This window comes from Kogia breviceps, chromosome 11 (assembly GCF_026419965.1).
Source record: "Kogia breviceps isolate mKogBre1 chromosome 11, mKogBre1 haplotype 1, whole genome shotgun sequence".
NCBI classification, from domain to species: domain Eukaryota; kingdom Metazoa; phylum Chordata; class Mammalia; order Artiodactyla; family Physeteridae; genus Kogia; species Kogia breviceps.
Genome location: NC_081320.1, coordinates 95,843,725 through 95,865,019, shown reverse-complemented (window position 1 = coordinate 95,865,019; position 21,295 = coordinate 95,843,725). Strand labels below are relative to the sequence as shown.

At 50.0% G+C, this 21,295-nt stretch overlaps 1 long non-coding RNA gene across 2 annotated transcripts; it reads right to left on the bottom strand.

The window, feature by feature from the left end:
• Nucleotides 1-1,007: 1,007 nt before the first annotated feature.
• LOC136792099 (uncharacterized) lies at nt 1,008-20,150 on the bottom strand. 2 transcript variants are annotated; one of them, XR_010835266.1, is made up of 3 exons: nt 19,954-20,150; nt 8,010-8,164; nt 1,008-1,467 (listed from the first exon to the last, which is right to left on the bottom strand). It is a non-coding gene; the product is annotated as an uncharacterized lncRNA (long non-coding RNA). The 2 variants fall into 2 exon arrangements; XR_010835265.1 differs by lacking the exons at nt 1,008-1,467; nt 8,010-8,164 and adding an exon at nt 17,315-17,552.
• Between the last annotated feature and the right edge of the window lie 1,145 nt (nt 20,151-21,295).

Sequence of the window (21,295 nt, the reverse complement as noted above, 5' to 3'; positions counted from 1 at the left end):
GTAGCCTGTGAGCTTGTCTTGGCAGAATCGGTGTCTAATGATCCTGTGTATTTGCTGAATGAAGACAATAAAGAGGGATTATTCGCTGGGTGGGTGGGAAAGAGGGAAACCTCTTATCTGCAGGCTCCTTTCAAGATTCGAATTCAAACTGCTTTCAGATTTTAAGAACCTTGGAGTTTAACCTCTAATCGTGCATCTCCCATAGCATTTTCTAGAGATTACTACGTCAAGAATTCTTAGACCGAGAAGACCTACAGACGAGAAGCCCATTTATTGGTTAAGTCCAGTGTTGCCCGAACTTGCGACAGCCCAAGACTTCTTTCAAGTAATAACCACTAACATCCAAAATAAAGCGATGCAACGCATAGGATAAGATGGCTCTAGTGGAGAGGGCTGGTGAAAATCCAGCCCAGACTGTGGAAGATCTCAGTTTTTAAAACAAGAATTTTTATTCATTGCAACCCCAGAGGAATTAGCCCTTAAGAATCGGGGGAGGAGCCATTCCTGGACAAGACCGCAGCAGCTGCCCACCTCCACGGTGCTGGGGTATTGCTGACAGCAGGGCAAGCCCACACCCCTGCTGACTCCTCTGCGCCCTCCCCCTTCCCTTCTCCATCTCTTTGGAATTGGGGGTCATTTTAAAGAGAGACCAGGAGACTAGGATCCAGAGTAAGAAATACATTTACACTGCAACCCAGTACACACAAGCATAGGCATATAAATAACTAAATTGAAAGTGTCACAAAACAATACTTAACCTTGCTACATGCAATACAGCTTGATATTTTCTATCCTATTCTCTCTCATTTTAAAAAATAGGGGATGTGGGCTTCCCTGGGGGCGCAGTGGTTGAGAGTCCGCCTGCCGATGCGGGGGACACGGGTTCGTACCCTGGTCTGGGAAGATCCCACGTGCCGCGGAGCGGCTGGGCCCGTGAGCCGTGGCCGCTGAACCTGCGCGTCCGGAGCCTGTGCTCCGCAACGGGAGAGGCCCGCGTACCACAGGAAAAAAAAAAAAAAATAGGGGCAGTGGTCTGCTAAATAGATTTCGTGAGTCTCTAATGGGTCACAACACGCAATGTGAAAAACACTGGACCGGACTGACCTTTTAAAGAATGAAACTTCCTGGGGAGTTATGAAATCCGCCACGATAGAGACTGGGTAGGGGCGGGGACTCGAGAAAATTAAGGTCGCTTAGTGTGAAAGCCCTGGCGAGCCGGATTGCCTCATCAGCTGGTTGTACTGGGAGGCTGTAAAGCAGGCTTTGCGAACTCCGAAGGCTAGCAGAGCCCAGTGGGGTGACTTCCATTCCAGAGCAGGTCTGTGTCTGTGACGGGGAGCGGTGGGCCACTGGAACCAGAGGACGCATGTTCCTTCTAAGGGGGCGGCTCCTTCTAAGGCTCCAGCCGCTCTCCTGGGAAGAAAGGTCGGCCCATCGTTGGCAGAGCCTCTGATTTGTCCAAAGAACCTGGAAATTGGAATATTTATGTGAAAGATCTGGTTTTTTTAACGTTAGCAAATAACATTTTAAAATATGTAAAGCACTGTGAAAGCAGCTTCATAGATCAAAGTCTTGTCTCCAGAACATACTTGACCTGTGGGCCACCTGCTTGAAAGGCTGCAGAGCTGACAATGGGTGACCGAAAGCAAAGTCAGAGAGAAGGGAAAGGAGTAGCAGGTACTGCAGGTGGGACAGGGCAGAGGCCTGAACTAAGGTAGGGGTAGGGGCACCGCAGACCCCAGAGCCACGTGGGAGGTCCAGTCAACAGGTCTTGAGCACCTGTTAGACGTGGGAATCCAGGGACGAAGGCTAAGAGGCAGCAGATTACGATGGGCCAGGAAACGGGGAAGGAAGGAGCTTAAGTTCTGGCTCGCATATCCCACAGAAGCGGCCGGAGAGCACACAGCTGAAGGACAAGGGGTCCTGAGCTGGTGAGACAGCCCAGTTACTCCTCGGAGAGGGGGTGGAGGACTCGTGAAAGACAGACGTCTGCCCCAGGCTGAGCTGGTCATGACTTCTGCCAAAAAGGGGAGAAAATAGCTTGGGATTTTTGCATCCACGAACATTACTGAGCCCTTATCAGGAGTCAGAAAGGGCGTTTCAAAGAGAGATTGTCTTGCCTACAAAGAACTTACTGTTGACATATATACACTAATATGTATAAAATAGATAACTAATGAGAACCTGCGGTATAGTACAGGGAATTCCGCTTCGCTATACGGTAGAAAGTAACACACACTGTAAAACAACTGTACCCCAATTTAAAAAAAAGAATAAAAAAACTTTAAGTAAAAAAAGTAAAATAAAAACAAAACAAAAAACTTACTGTTTATCATGCAGTTGTCTGCCATCATAATAAACTTTCCCCCCAGAATTCTAGAAAATTCCTGAGAAGGCAGAGAGGATGAACAAGTCAGGCAGCAAGCAAGATGAAGAAGGGGAAAGGAACTCACATTTACTGAGTAGCTACAATGTCCCAGTACTGGTTGAGAAAGCTAATTTTAGAACAAGAGAAAACATGACAAGAGTGGGTAACAAGCAAGGGTATCTCTTCCTCGTGTAACTCAGGGTAGGCTATCCAGGGGCAGTGGGCCTGCGCCACAAAGCCAAAAGGGATCTAGTCTCTTCTCTGTATTTCTCCTCCACAATCCTTACAATGGGGGAGGCGGGGAACTTTGCCCTCCTGGTTACAAAATGGCTGCTGCACTTCCAGACATCGTGTTTGTTTCCCACTTAGGAAGATAGCACAATCCGTTCATTCTTTCAAGGCTTTGTCTTTTTCATTTGGAGTGAAAGCCCTCCCCAGTAGTTTTCTACTTATATCTTATTAGCCACAACAGGGTTGTATGGCCACCTCTGACGGGAAGGTGATTAGAAAAATTGTTTTTAGCTTCTCTGGCTCTAGAGAAGAAGAATGCAAAAAAACCACAAACAAACAAAACACAACAAGGAGTTGGGAAGGGCTTTCGTGTGGCCCATCCACAGTGTCTGCCATAGTCTCTTGCTGAGCTAGGAAGTTGAACTTCCTCCCCTGTATTCTGGAAAGTGACAGGTCTATCCCACTAATGCCTGTGGCCACTGTGGAATGGACTGCAGGAGGACGTGACTGGAGGCCGGAGAGATGGATGCTACTGTCCTCCAGGGAAGTGACTGTCAGTGCAGCCAGAGGCTTGGGGTCCGGGGGGAACGAGTTAGAGGAGCTCCAACAATAGGGCTTGCTGAGGTCGGGGGGACGGAAACATCAGGGACCCCTAGATTTCTGACTTGGGAACCTTCATGAAAGGTATCAGCGCCGACCACACTCAGGACTGAGCAAGACAAGCTGACAGAGGACACGAGGCCCTCAGCGAGGCTGGAAGTCAGAAACCAAGGTGTCGGCAGGGCCCCGCACTCTCTCTCTGAGGCTCTAGGAGAGGATGCTGCCTCACCTCTCCCAGCTTCCGGTGCTGCCCCCAATCCTTGGTGGTCCTTGGTTTGCAGATGCATGGCTCCAGTCTCTGTGTCTGTGGTCACATGGCACTGTGTGTGTGTACGTGTGTGTGTGTTTTCGCCTCTTCTTTTGAAGACACCAGTCCTATTGAATTAAGGTCCCACTTGACTCCAGTGACTACTTCTTAACTAATGACATCTGCAAAGACCCTATTTCCAAATAAGGTCACATTCTGAGGTTCTGGGAAGGAGGTGAATTTGGAGGGGACATTATCCAACCCAGTACACTTAAACTTGATTTTTATCTCATCCATTTTTTAATTTATATTGTTGTACATAATATAGTACTAAAGTAAGACTGAATATATAAATATTTCAAGGTAGAACTATATTGCAGGTGCATACCCGAAAGATATTCACCGACTTCTGGAGATCATTGGCCCCTATCCCAGTCGTCCACGTGCAGGCACTAGAGTGTCTCTAGGATGAGACCAAGATGTTTCAGTGGCAGGTGGTCTGGAGCAGGGGGTGAACCAGATGCTCCTGGGGGGCCCTTGGTGGAGAGAAGGACAAAGCTCCCATTCTTCCCACGTTTCAAGGAGCTGCATCCCTGCAGACCGCCTGCAAAAACAGGGAATCTGCTGGGCATCTAAGTGCTGCTTGGTATTTTGCTAAATGCTAGGAAGACATCATCTGCCTGATGCATCTGTTGATTTGTTCTCTTATTTGAAAGCAAACAAGAAAAATAAAACAAAACTCAGAAAGCCTTTTTGTTGATGGACATCCTTCAGAACCGTCTCCAAGCTCACCTGTTGCGTCAATACACCCCTGCCGCTTGACCGCGGCAGTGCTCAAGGAGCGTGGGCTGCAGAAAGGTTAAATATAGCAAAATTGGGGGCAGAGAGAGGGTGCTCACAGCACCCACTCAGAACCGAGTGGGCCTGGCTCTCCGGCTGACCTCCCCGCTGGAAGGCATGGGCCCTTCGCCCAATCTCCTCTCCACGTTCAAGTTCTCAAACTGGTTCCCTTGGGCACAGCAGAGCCTAATGTGGCAGGGGTGGGAGTGGGTCAGGGCACGGAGATGCTCTGGGCTGCAGTCAGAGGGATGGAGCTGGCCCTGAGGCAGGCCTGGCCCAAAGTGAGAGCTCGATCTTAAGGATCTCCGTTTCCAGAACACCTTGCCCAGAGGTAAAGTGGAGTTTTTCCAGCTCAGATCCTGCCATCTCTCCCTCAGGAGAGGGAGCCTTCCTACTTCCTCACAGAGGTTTCTCACTGAAGGTCCAGCCCAGGGCAGTGTCGGCTGATTTCAGCTTCTTACCCCTCTGTCCAGCCTGGATGCCCCGCTGCCTCTCCAAGAAACAGGTCTCCTGTCCTCAGATTCAACTCCGTCTAGCTCTGTCTTCACCTCTCAATTCCTGGTTCCTTCCTCCTTTCTTGATTCCTGAGATCCATGAGCCAAGTTCTTTTGAGAAATTCTGGAGGCTTCTTGTTGCTATACTTCACTAGACAACCTGGCAGCACACTCTATTTTATGAATATAAGAGACAGAAAAATATGCTAAGAAAAAGAAAAAGAAAGTGGTGAAGGCCATGTTTCCGTGTTGTAAGGAAGGCAGAGCATTTCACTCTTTTGTTGGAGAAAATATCCAGAAGTGCGTCTGGGTTTGTGAGGCAGGACATCACTTTTTAAAAATAATTAATTAATTTATTTATTTATTTATTTTTGGCTGCATTGGGTCTTCGTTGCTGCGCACGGGCTTTCTCTAGTTGCGGCGAGCGGGGGCTACTCTTCGTTGTGGTGAGCGGGCTTCTCATCGCGGTGGCTTCTCTTGTTGCAGAGCACGGGCTCTAGGCGCACGGGCTTCAGCAGTTGTGGCTCGTGGGCTCAGTAGTTGTGGCTCACGGGCTCAGTTTCTCTGTGGCATCTTCCTGGACCAGGGCTCGAACCCGTGTCCCCTGCACTGGCAGGCGGATTCTCAACCACTGCGCCACCAGGGAAGCCCTCCCAGACCAGATGAGTGAGGAGTGAGGCAGAGAGAGGGCTAACTTGTTCTGTATTACAAAGTACTAGGAATTTGGGGATTGTCTACTGTCAGCTTCTTAGTGACCAGAGAAGAGACTTGGGCTCCGAATGAGAGATCTGGGGGAAAGAGAGGCCTAGAAACATAAGGGAAGGCAAGGTCCAAAGGGGGACCCAAGCCAGCAAGAAATTCCCCTTGGGAGGGGGTGACTGGTCCATCTTTACAAACAGAGACCCCTGAGCTTCCATTTGAAGTTCTAAATACCTCCCTTCCCCTGAATCTTGAGTGACATCGGCGATAAACAGCCACTGTGTGATCTTAATCCAGCAGGGAGTGAAGGGGAAAGGGTGGCATTCATCTCCCGGATGGGCAGGAAGAGGGCAGTGGTCCCAGAAGGCAAGAGGGCAAGTGAAGACTGGAATAGTCACATGGGTGATGACCCCAGGAATCCTTGGACGTAAGGAGAGGGCACTGGGCTTGGAGGAGGACTCAGGCCATTTTATCTGAATGTTAAATAAAGGGAAACCCCCTAGGATAGAGGCCTTGAGGACATCTGGGCTCCCTAAGCATGGCTGTTTCCCCACGACTGCAGCCCCCTACCACAGATACACCCCTACTAAGTGTGCCCGCCCCCCCCGGCAGGGGATGTGTTGGGGAGCCCTGAGGAGGAGGGGCGGGTGAAGTCCAGGGACTGACTCCCCTGGCCGGACTCCTTCTCCCTGCCCCGTGATGTCAGGGTGGGAGGTAGGAGGGAAAAGCCCACCCCAGGTCCTTTCCGCTTCTACTCACCCCTCCTCCCCTGCCCCAGGCGGCCGCAAGCCCCGCGCTCCCCACTCGCTCCCGCTCGTGTCGCTGCCTCTCCCCCTCCCCTCCCACAGCCATCACGGGCTCTGTGCCCTCCTCCCCACACGGAAGGGAAGGCGCCCCTTACAGCCGCGAGTGGGGAGTCCGGTGCCTCAGGGCTCTCAGCTGGCTTGGGTAGCATCGGGCCGGTGTCTTCTATGGTGTCTGCTGGAGTAGGAGGATTATTGTCTAACATCGTCTGTCCTGCCAGGCTGCCCCTTTCCTTGTCCTTTGGCTCGAAAGAGCAGCTTTTGTTGGGACCTTTGTGGTCTGATTGGCTATAGCTTAAGCGGTCGCCTTATTTAGGAAGGACTCCTTGGCTGTTTGTGACGGGCTGTCCTTACATTTCGATTTCTTGACCGTGAGGCTCAGTTTGGGTTTCTTATGTGGTCTACTAAGGTGATGCAGCCTCTTGCCAAGGTCCTGCTGGTGAAGCCCAAGACCGGCCGTCTTGCTGAGAGCATGACCTCGGGGTGCTGGGCAACTTCCCACTCCCAGGCCCCCCCCCTTACCGTCCAGAACACCAGATCCAGGCTGGTGACTCATCAAGTCAGAGCTATCCCCATCCTCAGCGTCGGCCCTTCCCTACTGATCCCAGTCTAATGGCCTCCTTGTTTAATTCACTCAACACCACAAGCTCTCCTCGGCAGGGTATTTGGCGTCAGTCACCAGCCCAGGAGTCTGTTTCTGGCTCAGCCTCAACCCTCCTCTTCTACAAAAGCCTCAGGAAAACTCTCACTGGGCTTGGAATCAGTCAGAGCCATGCTTTTCCTTGGCAACGGGTTTATTTTTACCTTACAGACACTGAGAGTTAAGGGAACGATCATGTTCTCATGTTTCCCTGTTCCCATTGGCTGCTAGAAAGCTCAGAGCCAGGATGTAGCTTATCCCTAGTAGGTGCTTCGGACGTAGAGGCCTGTATTTTGTGTGACAGCCTCTCTCCCAGCTTCAGCTTACTTTCCTATACTTATTTTACCTTTTCCGTATCTTTCTTATTACCAACTTGACATATCTATCTTCAAGTATTATTTGTATCTTTACAAGGTTTCTCCTCTTTTCTAGAGGGAGGTAAATAATGGAAGGAAGGAAGGGTGGGTGGGTGGGTGGACAGAGAGACTGTTAGAGTCAAGATAATACTGCTCACTGCTTGACAGGCCAATAGATCGGGAGACAAGTTGTTAGGGAAAAGAATAGAGACGTGATTCCGAGAGCCGGCAGACAGAGAGGATGGTGGACTCGTGTCCCAAAGAACCATCTTGCCTGAGGTAGAAGTCAGGCTCTTTTTTACTAAAAAGGAGGCCGGGGGTGGGGGGAGTTAAAGTCAAACATTTCCTGGTTCCAGTCAGCCTCCAGAGGGGATGTGTTCATTTCTTTCTTCCTATAGTCATTCACAGGTGGGGAGGCAGGGTTCCCAAAGGTGGGCCATTATGTATAATTTGAGCTTATGGGCAACATCCCTTTAGTGACTAACTTACAGCAATAGCGATAGAATACAGAGGTGAAAGTAAAAGAAAGAGGTCCAATATGGAGTCAGATTTGTTCTTCCCTATTACAGGACAGCTGTAGAGTGAGTCATCTGCTCTGCTGGGCTCTTGGTCTACTGTTATTTCTGGCATCCTCCTATAGGATCTGATGTATCTCCCAGAAGGTGGTGACCCACCATCCTCCCGAGAGGCCCCTGCCTTGAGGTTATGCATGTGACAGGGAATGTACAGACCTCTCTGAAGACAGCCTCGAAGTCCGGCCGGTCCTGTGTCCACAGGGATCTCTTTCCTCTCTAGTGCATATCCTGCACACGCTCTGCTACGCTTCTCTTTCTATAAATCTTGGATTTCTCTGTCTCATTCTCAGAGAGAGGGGTCATTTCTTTCCCTGCACAGAAAGGAAGAGGGAAAAAGTCTGAGAATGAAATGTGCTACATGAGAAAGGGGAAAGAGAAAGGAGAGCCAAAATTCTGGGATTCTGGGGCTCTAGATGAGATTCTAGCAACCTCAAGCCTCTGGAACACCATCAGAAAGCCAAAAGGAAGCAAAGACGACTCTGGAGAGCTGGAATATCTGTCGTGACGCCCGTTAACTTCACCCCAGAGAGGAGATGCTCCTTCCTACACAGTCTGACCAGCTTGGTTTCACGGTTTCCTAGTTCACAGTAGATTAGCCGCTTCCCATATGAACTGTCTCCTTTGCCCTGATTAAGCACTTTTTTCTCTGGACTCCCATCCCACCTACTTTCTGCATTCTCAATAATTAAGTACCAACTTTCTGTTTTCCTGAACTAGTCTGTAGGATTTCTTATGTATTATTCATGTCCTTCTAAAGAGTCTGTGAAAAAATGGCAAAATAGTACTGTTCCCCCTCTTTGTAATTTTCCTATTTCCTTTGATCATGTTGATAGCTCTTCTTTCTTTTGTAGTTTTCTATAAAAGTGACATGAAAAATTAAAATTGCAAATGTCTCTTTTCATTTCATTCTCCTCTCAGGAAAAGTTGTGGGACTTCAAAGGCGTGAAGCCCAAAGAAAGAAGCTGAATCTATAATTTATTTTTGGAATAATCAGTTCCCGGTTAATTTGCTCATTAATTTCATGACTAAATGTGAGCAGGGAGCACCAGGACGGGCCTGGTGACTCATCCCATCACAGGCGTCACCGTCCTCAGCACCATCGCTTCCCTACTGAGCTCAACTCAGAGGGATCAGGGCAGCCGGAAGGCCGGTGCACAGGTCTGGAGCCAGGATGAGCTCGGTGTGTTCAAGAACCAATGGGATGGGAGTGCAGTCATGGAGGGACTGGGGGGAGAGGAAGGAAGGGGTTAGATCTCAGATGATTAACCAAGGGTGACATTGGGTCTGCTAAACATTAAAAAGATCCCTTTTGCAGCCCTGTGGACAAAGGATCGGGAAGACCGGTGAAGAGGCTCTTGCAGAGACCGGGGGGGGGGGGGTGGTTAAGATACTCCTTAATTAATCAATTACCTTATTTAAGGTAACCGTTAGTAACTAAGGGTAAGCTCATGGCAGTCAATATGGAGAAAAGTCATGTTTTAGAAGGAGAACGGCCTCTCCACAGGGCTTGCTGATGGGTTGGGTGCATGAAAAGAGGGAAAGAGGAACGTAGAGTCATGTCCAGACTCCTACCCGGGGCTCTGGGTGGACGTTGACATCACAAAGGCAAAGGCGACTGGGAGAGGAACGGGCGTGGGAGCTGCTGAGAACCGGAGCAGGGGTGTCAGGCAGGCTGTTGCGAACATAACGCCTGAAGCTTCTAAGAGAGGCTCAGTTACGCCTCTGCTCCCTCCGGGCGGGAAGGAGGGTCAGTCAGAGAGGTGTAGGGTCAGGTAACCTACCACACCCCAATATATGGTAGAGCTTGTGTTTGAACCCATTCCTACTTCTAGTCAACTTAGAAAATGAACAATTTTGCATAATCAAGGTTTTCAAATTAACTGGTTTTCCCTTTTAAGAAGTGAAACCCTTGCTTTAACAATTTCGATGGGAATTTGCACAGAACAAATCACAGAGGGGCTTGACTTTTCCCGTGGCCTCACGGTGACCCGCGCTCTCAGCGGTAATGAACACGGTACAGCCGTGGGGGAAGGACGCATTCCAGGGTCTCCTGAGCGCCGGGGGCGCGGGGGGGGAGGTCTACCCTGTGCTCAGGGACCCCGACTGTCCTGCTTTCTCTGGATCACTTAGAAAAAGGACTTCAAACGCACACACCTGCCTTCCCGCCAGGCTCTCCATTTTATTCCCCCATTGCCATCACCAAGAAACAATAGGCTGTTCTTGCGGTTGCCAATTGTTACCACTTTCTGGGATTTGTTGGCCGCTCATGTAGGTTGCAACAACAGAAATCAAGAGATCAGGCCTGTTAAAAAAATACGAAAGATAAGGTAGTCTAGGAGTGAGGGCCAGGGAGGCTATCCTATGGAACAGTGTCCCAGGGCGTCGAGGCTGGCACGGAGATCTTCGGGCTCCGCGTCCATAATCAGAGGGCTGCAGAGCCAGAGGAGTCTGATTTCTGGGGAAACAAGAGGTTGTGGAACTGAGCACTCGGCCTTCCTGGGTGACCAAACCGTTGTGCAGATACCACGAGTTACCCGCTAGACACAGGATCCCTCATTTTACTTACTTGAAGAATCCCAGTTGGGGGTCATGTCAGTGTGTCTAGCTAAGTAGACTTGATTTTCAGTCTTCTAGGCTTCCTTGCAGCTGGGGGTGGCCACATGACATGGGACTGACTGTGGGTTGAATCGTGTTTCCCCAAAATGTATGCTGAAGTCCTAACCCCAGGTACCTGTGAATATGATCTTATTTAGAAACAGGGTCTTTGCAGGTGTATTAAGATGAGGTCATTGGGAGTAGTATGATTGGCATCCTTATAAGAAAAGAAGAGACACAGAGATCAAAACACACAGGGAGAGCATCACGTGAAGACGGAGACGGAGGCTGGTGCGAGGCATCTACAAGGCAAGGAAGGCAAGGATCTCCAGCAACACCAGAAGCTAAAAGAGACGAGGAAGCGCCCTCCCCTAGAGCCTCCAGAGGGAGAACGGCCCTGCTGACTCCTTGATTTCAGACTTCCAGCAAGAGCTGTGATAGGATAGATTTCTGTCGTATTAAGCTGCTAGGATTGCGGTATTGAACGTTTTGTTGTGACGGTCCTGGGAAACAAGTGCGTATCAAACAATGAAATAGAAGCAAAACTCTCTGTGGCCCTTCCCTTCTGGGAAGGGAAAGCTCCTGCTCCCTCCCCCTTCCCACCTGGTACAGGACATGTGGCCAGAGGTACAGCACGAATGAGGCAAGCATGGGAACCAAACCAATATGCAAAGGACAGCAGGGCAGACAGACATGATGGCTGCCAGTAAAGTGTCTATCCCACCGAGGCACATGGCGGGAGGATTTGCAAAGTCGCACGTCCTGACGTTTCCATCAGACAGGATGGTAAGAATTTAGACAGCTGCCGGCATCTCTTCTCGAAGAAATAAGAGAGGGCATCACTGCAAGTAAATAAGAATAAACCGGGACAATTGTTATTTAAAAGAAAGCCATGCAGTAAAAACCACAATCGAGCAAGTGAAGTCACTTTAGAAAACTTAAGAATAATTGAATTAGAAAAGAAAATCAAGAGTCTAGTTGGGGGGATGATATTGGAAAAACAAGGACTGAGGCTGCAAACAGAGAAGGTTCACAGGGTCTGAGAGGAAATTTACAATCAGAGACAGGACTGTGTCTCATGAAAATTTTAAAAGACAAGGGGAAAGATAGAACTCAGCAATCACCCAAGCAGAAAATGCAGGTTACAGGTTACAACGAAAGGGTATGAATCACAGCTGCCTTTGATTTCTCCAATAATCTAGCTTCCCAACAAAAATAGAAATAGATCTATAAGCCCCAGCTCGGCAGAAAATGATGTGCTCTGAGAATTAGGGACCAAACAAGTTGTCATTCATATCTGAGGCTGCAGAATGACACTCTCAGATCTGCAGAATGTCCTTATATGGCTGTGTGGATCCGCAGATCAGAACCCCCAGAGCCCCCCGTACACATGAGAACCTATTACACACCAGAAGAAGCAACACCAAACACTGGTGAAATAAAAGGCTATTTATTAAATGAAGTTAGGCTAATTGCATAGGGATGTGGAATTTAATTTAGACCTGCATCTGATATCATGTTCCCAAAATAGACTCCAGATGCTTCAAGGAGTTAAATAATTTTAAATATGTAAAATTCGAGGGAAACCTGCTAAAGATAGATTTGAATATTTATCTCAACTTCAGAGAGAGGCTAGCTTCTTCAAAATGGAGTCAATAGAAGACATTTCAACGGAAAAGTGCATTTGACTCTCACTGAAAATTGAAATCCTTAGTACAGCAAAAGCCAACAAAAATCTAAAACCATATCTGGCAATAACGTGTTCAGCACGTATTAAGCATCAGGTCCTGCGCAAGGCACTTACACGCCACCCCGTTTCATCTCTGCGACAGCCCCGTGACGAATGTGGCTACCTTCGCTTAGCCAGCGACGGGGAGGCTGCGTGGTTCCCAGCCTTGAAGACAAGGGCTGATAACAAAGGTGTCGGAGGAGAGGGTGTGACCTAGAGACCAGGGAGCCGCTACCACTTCCAGGTGGAGATGCAGAGCGGGCAGGGGGCGCTACGCAGAGATGAGGAAGACATCAGCACCCTGTGTTGGGGCCACCACCCAACTCACCCCGATGTTGCTGGACCAGGGCTGCTGCTGTCCTAGAGCCGCCACCAGGAGCATGAGGGTTTACACCTTTGCCCACCTTCCGATCTGGCCCCAGGGCCTCCTGTTGGCCAACTCCAGATGGAACCCAGGCGAGGGAGCCCGGGACGTGTGGTCGACAGGCTTCCAGCCCCATCCGTGTGCAGACGGAGTGACGTCCCCAGAGAGAGCTCCATCTTAATCCCCAGAACCTGTGAATACACTAGGTGATGTGGCAAAGAGGAATTGAGGTTGCAGATGAAATGAAGGTTCTAATCAACTGGCTTTAAAATAGGGAGATGATCCTGGATTATCCGAGGGAGTCCAGAGCCCTTACAAATGGGAGAGGGAATCGGAAGAGAAGCAGAGAGAGGGGGCAACGTGAGAAGGGCCCGTTTAGCATCGTTGGCTCTGAAGATGGAGGAAGGGCCGGGAGCCAAGCAGGCTGCAAAGAGCAAGGGGCCAGCTTCCCCCCTGGGCCTCCAGGGAGGGAACGTGTGACTTCCTTTGAGCCCACGGAGACCCACGTTGGACTCCTAATCTACAGAACTGTGACTAGTAAGTTTGTGTCGTTCTAGGCCTCTAGGTCTGTGCTAATTTGTCACAGCAGCTATGGAAATCAAACGCACTTTCCCATCTCGGAGGAACGTTCGAAATCACCAAAAGTGTTTCGGCTTGAAAGGGGAAAGCAGTGGGCCCAGGACTCCGTGAACAGAGCCAGGCCTCCCAGTTCTAGTGACCCAGAGCCTTCAAGAAAGGTGCCATTGTTGTCTCTATAAATTAAGAAATGGCGACACAGAGAGGTTAAGCAACCTACCTAAATTCACACAGCTATTTTGTGGCAGTTCTGGGATTCAAGCCCAGACAGTGTGACCCCAGGGCTGTATTCTCGATATTGTCTTAGGCATGATAATCTGGTTGCAGATACGGTAGCAAAATACTGGAAACCGTCTCCTTGTCTAACAACAGGATTAAGTAAACGATGAGGCAGCAACTCAATAGGCTTTAGGGAGGTTTTCAAAACGATAAGTGCAAGCAACATGGGGAAATATTTACAAACAACCTGAAGCGCAAACAGCAGGATTATACTCACCCCATGACGGCAATATGCCAAAGCCCTGACGAGAATCTAAACAAGAAATAGAGAACTTAATAGCTGGGCGGGATGAGGGGCCAACGTGACCTTTTGTAGCTCCTTAAAATAAGGAGTTCCAAACATGGGACGCTGCAAAAACAGGGGCAACTTGTCAGACTGGCTCCAGCAGACACCGCTTGGCTCTGTCGCCTCTCAGTGCTGTCACGAGTCATCTGTAAAATGGGAAGAAGACACCCCTGGTTCCCAAGCTGCTGTGACTGTCAAATCAGAGCATGTTGGCGAAGCTGTGGCTTTGGAAAGCTCAGGAAACGTGCCTCCCCTTCCTCTCCCTGACTTGTACGTTAATGTAAGTTTTAAAGAATATAACTTTTAGGGCTTCCCTGGGGGCGCAGTGGTTGAGAGTCCGCCTGCCGATGCAGGGGGCGCGGGTTCGTGCCCCGGTCCGGGAGGATCCCACGTGCCGCGGAGCGGCTGGGCCCGTGAGCCGTGGCCGCTGAGCCTGCGCGTCCGGAGCCTGTGCTCCGCAACGGGAGAGGCCACAACAGTGAGAGGCCCGCGTACCGCCAAAAAAAAAAAAAAGAATATAACTTTTAAAACCCTAGAACTCTAGGGTTTATTGGGGTTCACACAATATTTGAAGATAACTTACCGAGGAGCAGCTGTGAAGAAGCCTCAGCCCTCATGACAACTGGCAGGCTGCCTTCAACTCGACAGAAGGAGCATGAAGTTCACGTGCTTGGCACACACACCTGGATGTGTCAGACGTGTGTGATCCTGAGGCCACCCCCCAATCAGGATGACCGGCATCCGTCACCCCAATAGTTTCAGGGCCCCTTTGTCATTCCTCCTCTTCGTCCCTGTCCCCCGGGAGCCACGATCTGCTATCTGTCAAACTGGAGGTTTCTAATCAGTACTTCTGATTTGTTGCCAGAGGTGGCTGCTGTCCGAGTTTATACCCTTGTTTGTAACGAAATAGAAATGAAATGATGTCATGAAGCTCCGATGGGACATGCAATTTCAGCCACCATTTGATTGCATATTTACAGCTCAGCCCTAATTAAATAACTGTCAGGAAAATATCTTTGTAAATCTCTCCTCGGGTGTGATGTGTACTCAACGGGCAAACAGGTGAGCGGGTCTGGAAGCTCTTAACTGTCTCTTGACAGATATTAGACGTCCAGATGGAGCCCGCTGGGTTTATTCAATGCCACCAACACTGGCTTAGATGACAGACGTCCCTGCTGCCTGGTGCAGGAGCCCCGTTTCTGCTTTCTGTCTCTCTCCTTCCTCCTTCCCTCCTGCTGCATCTCCTGCAGTGGAAAATCTGCCCCTTCCCTGTCCCTCTCCCCCAGCTTCCTTTCCTCCATTTAAAGGTGGCTGCAGTTCTCCCTTGCCGGTTCGGTGAGGGTCATCGTCTGAGCCTTCCAACCGCAGGGCTTGTTCCTACCCAGCACACGCAAGGCCGCTTCTCTGGATGTGGCTGCCTTGGCTGGAATGGCTCACAGAGAGGCCTGCTCCATTCTCTTCTTGATTTACTGGAAGCCAGGCAGGCTGGGAGGTGGGGGCTGTAACGCAGGTGGGAAGATACAGGAGCTGTCGAATCTGGGACATCAGCTACCTAATTGTGCCTAACATGACAAGTCAATTTCACTTCCTTAAAACAGTTGTAAAAAAAATGTCAGAAATAATAATGGGCATCTGCCTTGGCCTTGGTTCGCCTACTGATAAGGTACAAAACAATCACAGCCTGTCGTGGGCACGTGGGCCTGGAACCAAGCAGAATCTGGACCTATAACCGAGGCTCAGACAGAACAAGGTGGGTAGAAAGCACAAGGTTTAAATTGTGTGTGTGTAGGGGGCTGGATCCCCTCTCATTACTGTGAGGGTCCTATGGTGCTGGTTTTGGTGAGTTGCGGAAACTCTCAGCCTGGGTTTTCTCACAGGATGTCCCAGCCACTTCCATGACTCCTAAGGATCAAATTAAATGGCACAGGTAAAGCATCTCAGTGTTGAGGAATAGACCAGGTGCTCCATAAATGCCCTGCCCCGCCCCCCCAAATAGCACCCAAACTCTATCTACTCTTCAAAGCTGGAGACTTTTTAAAAATTCATGAAAGCTGATAGATGCGCTCTAGAATAATTCTCGGAGGGTAGACAGGTCCCAGACGTTAGTGAAAGTTACCGACGAATGGCCTGCGATGCCCACTCCAGACCCCAGGAAAGCCGTGACTCCTTGGCTTTCACCGTGGCTGTAGGGCACTAGCTATGAATTTGGAAGGAGGCTTCCGGGCCAGAAATGGGAGAACACAGTGCCCCAGCTTAAACTCACTGTGGTACAAGGCGGGGTGGGTATAAACTCTTTACCAGTTCCAGGGCTGCAGAACAAGAGAAAATTTGCCCAAGTTTCTTTTGTTTCCCCAGACCTGAAAATAAACTAGTCTCCATGGAACAAACATCTAATAAATTAATCACTTGGAATTCTACTTCACTTCAAAGGTTTAGTGAATGTCTTATTAACTTGGATACTCAAAATAATTCCTAAAATAATCAAATAGAAGTCTAAATTATTGTTTTACATTATTTTTACAAGTGTTGGGGAGTACCAAATGGCTTGTAAGAACAATAGATTCTGCAACTACCCTTTTATTATTGTAAAAAAGTGAATTACGAGTATTCATGGCTATTCTGGTTCAGAAACTCAAGCTTTCCAATGATAATTAAAATATGTGATACTGGCACGTGGATGGAAAAATCCATGGAAGGGAATAGCAAATGCAGAAACAGACCTATGTATTATCTATTTAGCATATGATAAAGATGATTATTTCAAATCAGAAGGAAAAAGACAGATAAGTCAACAGATGGTATGGTTACAAAGGGCTATCCATTTAGAAAAAAATTAAGATGGCACCCTACCTCACATCTTGCACATAAATTCTGGGTGCATTAGATATCTAAACGTATGTCTAGATCTGGTAGATCTGGAAGGAAATGTAATAATCTTTAAAAAAAAAAAAAAAAAAGAAACTCCAAGGCACCAGTAAGGTTCAAAATGAGGGTTTTCTGATTTTGAACCCTGTGTCTCCCTGATGTTATGAAAAGGGATTTTTCCCTACAGGGCTCCACATTTTGTGATGACAAGTGAAATCATTTATGCTCTTTCACCCAGGCCCCTCCTCACCACCACCGCCCACTCTTAAGCCAAATACCACGATGGAAGAGAGGAAATAGAAATTACTAAGACCTTTGGCAAGCAAACAACCTCCAGCCCACCTTTTCCTACCTTGTCAATGTCAACTCCTTCTTTGGAACATTTCAGTATATTCTGGATGAAAGGAGGCAGGAGGAAGGAAAACATAGTTGTATCAAAATGAGAAAACATCTCAGATGTGCCTATTAGATTGAGGCTGCTGATAAACGCTGGTTACAGAGAAATAATAGAAACCACGTAATTTACAAAGGCTGCTATAGGAGGAATAAGTCTTGCTTAGCAAGACAGCGGGAAGTAAACAGGGGCAGCAGATGAAATGAAAGGGAAACTTGCAAAGACAGAGGTAGAGGGGGAAGGATGTAAGGGGTTTTTGCCACCTGAGAGAGAGAAACAATAATCAGTACCCCAGAACATCCCCAACAGATAACAAAGACTTGGAATAGAATGAGGAAGAAGAACTTCAAAAGAAAATTCAAAGGAAATCAGATTGTATGAATGAACAAGCATTTAATGGGCTCCAAGGACTGCGCGATGGCCTGCTCAGCCTTTTCGTCTTCCCACAACTCCGCGAAGCTGCCCGGAATCCTTAGAGAGGGCGAGGACAAGCCTCCAAAAAATGAGTAGCTTTGCCCCAGGTCACGTGGTCAGAGAACGAAGGAGCTGGGACACAGATCCGGCCTTTCTGACTTCAGATACGAGACAATGTCTTTGGCTTCACAGATACTCTGTTCAAAATTAAAAGCAGGGAAAAGGTGAAGTCAGGAAGTGAAGGTAGAACCTCAGAGGACCGAGAAGGACTCCGAGAATCTCCAGACGTCGACCAAGGTACAACTGAAGACTAATTCTGGGAATTTAGTACTTTGAAGCAAATATTATATACTTGCTGGCATGCTTCCAATTTTTAAAAGCAACATTTTATGTCGGAAGACTTGTAATTCAAGCCCATATGAGCAAGTATCCATGCGTGTGCTCCGCTCCATCCAGGATCACATCCCCCTCCCCCTCCCCCTCCCAGACGAGCCAGTGCCGCCGAGGCACCACACCCCAGAGTGACAGAGATTTCAAATGAGGGCACTTACAAAAGGAAAGAGCCTCAGCGTTTATTTTTAACAGACTTTCAAGTGGCATTCTTTGGACTAAATGTTTCTTCCTTTTAACCATGCTACTACCCCCAATCCATCTTCAGAAGGCAGGCAGGCAGGAAGGTCCTGCGGAGAGAGCTTGCTTATGGGTGCTGGAGGGTCAGCAGATGTCTGATTGGGTCCAGGCCCTCTTTCTCCAATCATGGCACCCTGTGGTTTCAGACCCAACCCCAACGTTCTGGGGTTAAGAGCAATTTCCAAAATCAGAAAAACAGCTGAGCCTGAAGGTCAAAGCAATCCTGCACTATCGGGATGAGACGGAGGCTTCCAAGCTGGGCAATGCTAAGTAGTCCTGCAGGACTCTGGATGGAGCAGCTGGGAATACTGGGGAAAGAGCTGGATCTGCAGTTAGACCAACTGGGGTGCAAACTGCAGCCTCACACTTGCCTGCACGGTACTCTTGGGTGGTTACCTACCTGTCTGAGACTCAATATCTTTCCTGGTAAAATAAAAGAAGGCTGGCCTCCCAGTTGGGAGAGAACCCAGGAAAAGCAAAAGGTACCTCATAGATGCTTAGTAAATGACATTCCTGGGCGCTGGGCTCTGGAGTCTGACAGCTCTGTGTTTAATCTCCGCTTGGCTCCTTCCACGCTGTGCAGCTCTGGCCAAGGTCCTCACCTCTCTGGACCTCAGTGCTTACCCCTGTGACAATAGGGCCAATAATCTCCAACTCACGAGGCCCCTGGGAGGTCAGTGAGGGGATGCAGCATCTCTGCATTCTGATGAGCAGCGTGCAGCCGCGTGTGGAGAAAGGAATCAACCTGGACTGGTTCTACTTTTCTTCATAATCTCCCACCAATGGTGTTGGGTCAAATCCTCCTTTTCCTGCTTCCTTAATTACAGCCCACCAAATCTCAGAACCTTTCAGCCACTCTCAGTGATTGGAAAAGTCCGCTAAAGGGACCAAATCCCGTCCATTTTTTGTTTTGGTTTTAAATTTATTTTATTTTTTTATTTTTCTCTGCGTTGGGTCTTCGTTGCTGTGCGCAGGCTTTCTCTAGTTGCGGCGAGCAGGGGCTGCTCTTCATCACGGTGTGTGGGCTTCTCATTGCAGTGACTTCTCTTGTTGCGGAGCACGAGCTCTAGGGGCGCGGGCTTCAGTAGTTGTGGCTCGCGGGCTCAGTAGTTGTGGCGCACCGGCTTAGCTGCTCCGCGGCATGTGAGATCTTCCCGGACCAGGCCTCGAACCCGTGTCCTCTGCATTGGCAGGCGGATTCTTCACCACTGCGCCACCAGGGAAGTCCCCTGTCCATTTTTTACCTTGGTCTCTCGCCCGGTCCTCACCCCACCCCAAGGTGGTCCTAGGGTCTCTGGCAGAGACGAGTGGGCAGAGGGTCCCACAGGCTTCCTCCACCACTGACCCAACTCACCTCTCTGGGATGGAAGGGGTGGGGACAGAGGAACAGAGGGACAGAGGGCTGTGGCCTCTCCGCAGTCTCTCTGAATGCCCAGCGTTCTCCTCTGTGCCCCTGCTGTCCAAAGGGCACTGTCGCCAGCACATGCTTGGGTTCCCGCGAAGACCTTCCCACCCCACCCAGTGCTGGGGGCTCCAGCTCAGTCTCCAGCCTCCTTTTCCACCCGCAGGACGGTCTGGCTGGGGGACCCGTGCCCCAGCAGGCAGCTCTCTTGGGCAGGGCACTGGCAGATGGATAGGGGGCAGCCACCTTCCTCCAAGTCTGCTTAGCTCCCAGGAGGCTCAAGCGTCCTTACCCGGTGGTGGGGACACAGGCCGCGACACCCTGTCCCCGTTTCACCCTGCTCTTCTCCCTACTTCCTTGTCTCCTGCTCCCAGCATCGCGCCAGATCGGCAGCCACTGTCCAAGCAGAGCCCCAGCCCGGGTGGCATGCAGGTGCCCCTCGTATTTCCACGTGATTCTCGTAGAGCCCCTGCCCTTGACTGGGGGAAGAATAGCTCTCAGCTCCCCGAGAAGGCAGCTAACTGGCTGCCGTGGGAAACCTCAGGGAGCATAAAGTCTGCACTTACCATCTGCCTGGAGCAGCCCTGCCTCAACCCAGCCAGTGCTGTTCCTCTTCCCGCTGCCTGCCACCCACCTCGGGAAACAACCAGAGGGAGGGGAGAAGCTGGCCAGAAAAGGCTGCCTGTCTGCATCGAGGAGGCTGCGAAGGACTCTCCATCTACCTGGCCCTCCCTTCCCTCTGCAGCCCACCTCTTTCAGTCTCCCTCCTCTCCCGGCCGCCTGGGCTGGGCAAGGAATCGCACCTTCACAGACCCACCTCCGTTTTCTTTCTCAAAAGGAGACACGGCCTTTCCTCAATATGAGGTTTGACCGTGATGCCTCTGAAAAACACAGATGCTCGCCCTGGGCAAGGTGCGCTGCCTTTAGTGCTGACATTTCCTCCTACACGCAGACCTGGAGTCCATCCCCCCACCTGTCACACCTGGGCCTCCAGGTGAGCGGAATTGCTGGAGGCGAGGAGACAGGTCAGAGGTGGGATGAGCTGTATCCAGAGGCGGCTCAACGGGCCGGCGATGGGGACAGCACAGCGTTTGGGCTCTGACCCTCTAATACCCTCTGCGCTTTGCCTCACCCCCTTGGAAAAGAAGAGCACGCCCTCACCTTGCCATCCAGAGGGGCCGGTCTGGTACAGGCTGATGGGGGCGGAGGGCAGGTGACCTCAGGAAGGGGCACCTCCTGTGCATCCTTTGCCAACCTTAACAGAGAACAGACGGGTGGGGCACTGGCCACCACCCCCAGCCCTCTACAGATTGTGTGGGTCACCTTGTGCTACAGGCAGCAGCTGAGGATGCTCCCCCAAGCCCCTGGTTAAAGCCCAGATTCTAGAGATAAAAAGACCAGCATCGTGATTGGCCCACCAAGTCCCTGGGCTCACCCTATGCCACAGGAAGGGGAGTAGGACGGGAAACACCAGGACTGTATGAGCAAGTCAGTGAAATCAACCTTTGCTAGCGCTGAGACAGGAATCTAGCCAGGGACCTAGAGGGCACTCACATCTCCCTGACGGGGTTCCCGAGAATCATCCCCAGAGCTGTGGCTCACAGCTAAATCTACAAAGCTCAGTAGAAGGAGAAGAATATTCTCAACAAAAGGGGCTCCTTAGATCATTCGTTCATTCGTTCACTCAACAAACGCCTCTCTGTGCCTACAAGGCTACCGCGATGGGTTTGCCCCGGCACCGACACCCCCAGGCCTCACAGCCTGGAGCAGAGAGGGTGGGTCAGAGTTATTCAGCACGAAAGGGCATAAGATGGCAGCTCCGTGCAGTGCCCCGGTGCCCCTGGGGGGTTAAGGGACTTCACACTTCCACCTGCCTGGAGAGGTCTAAGTGTTTCTGTTGCCTGGAGG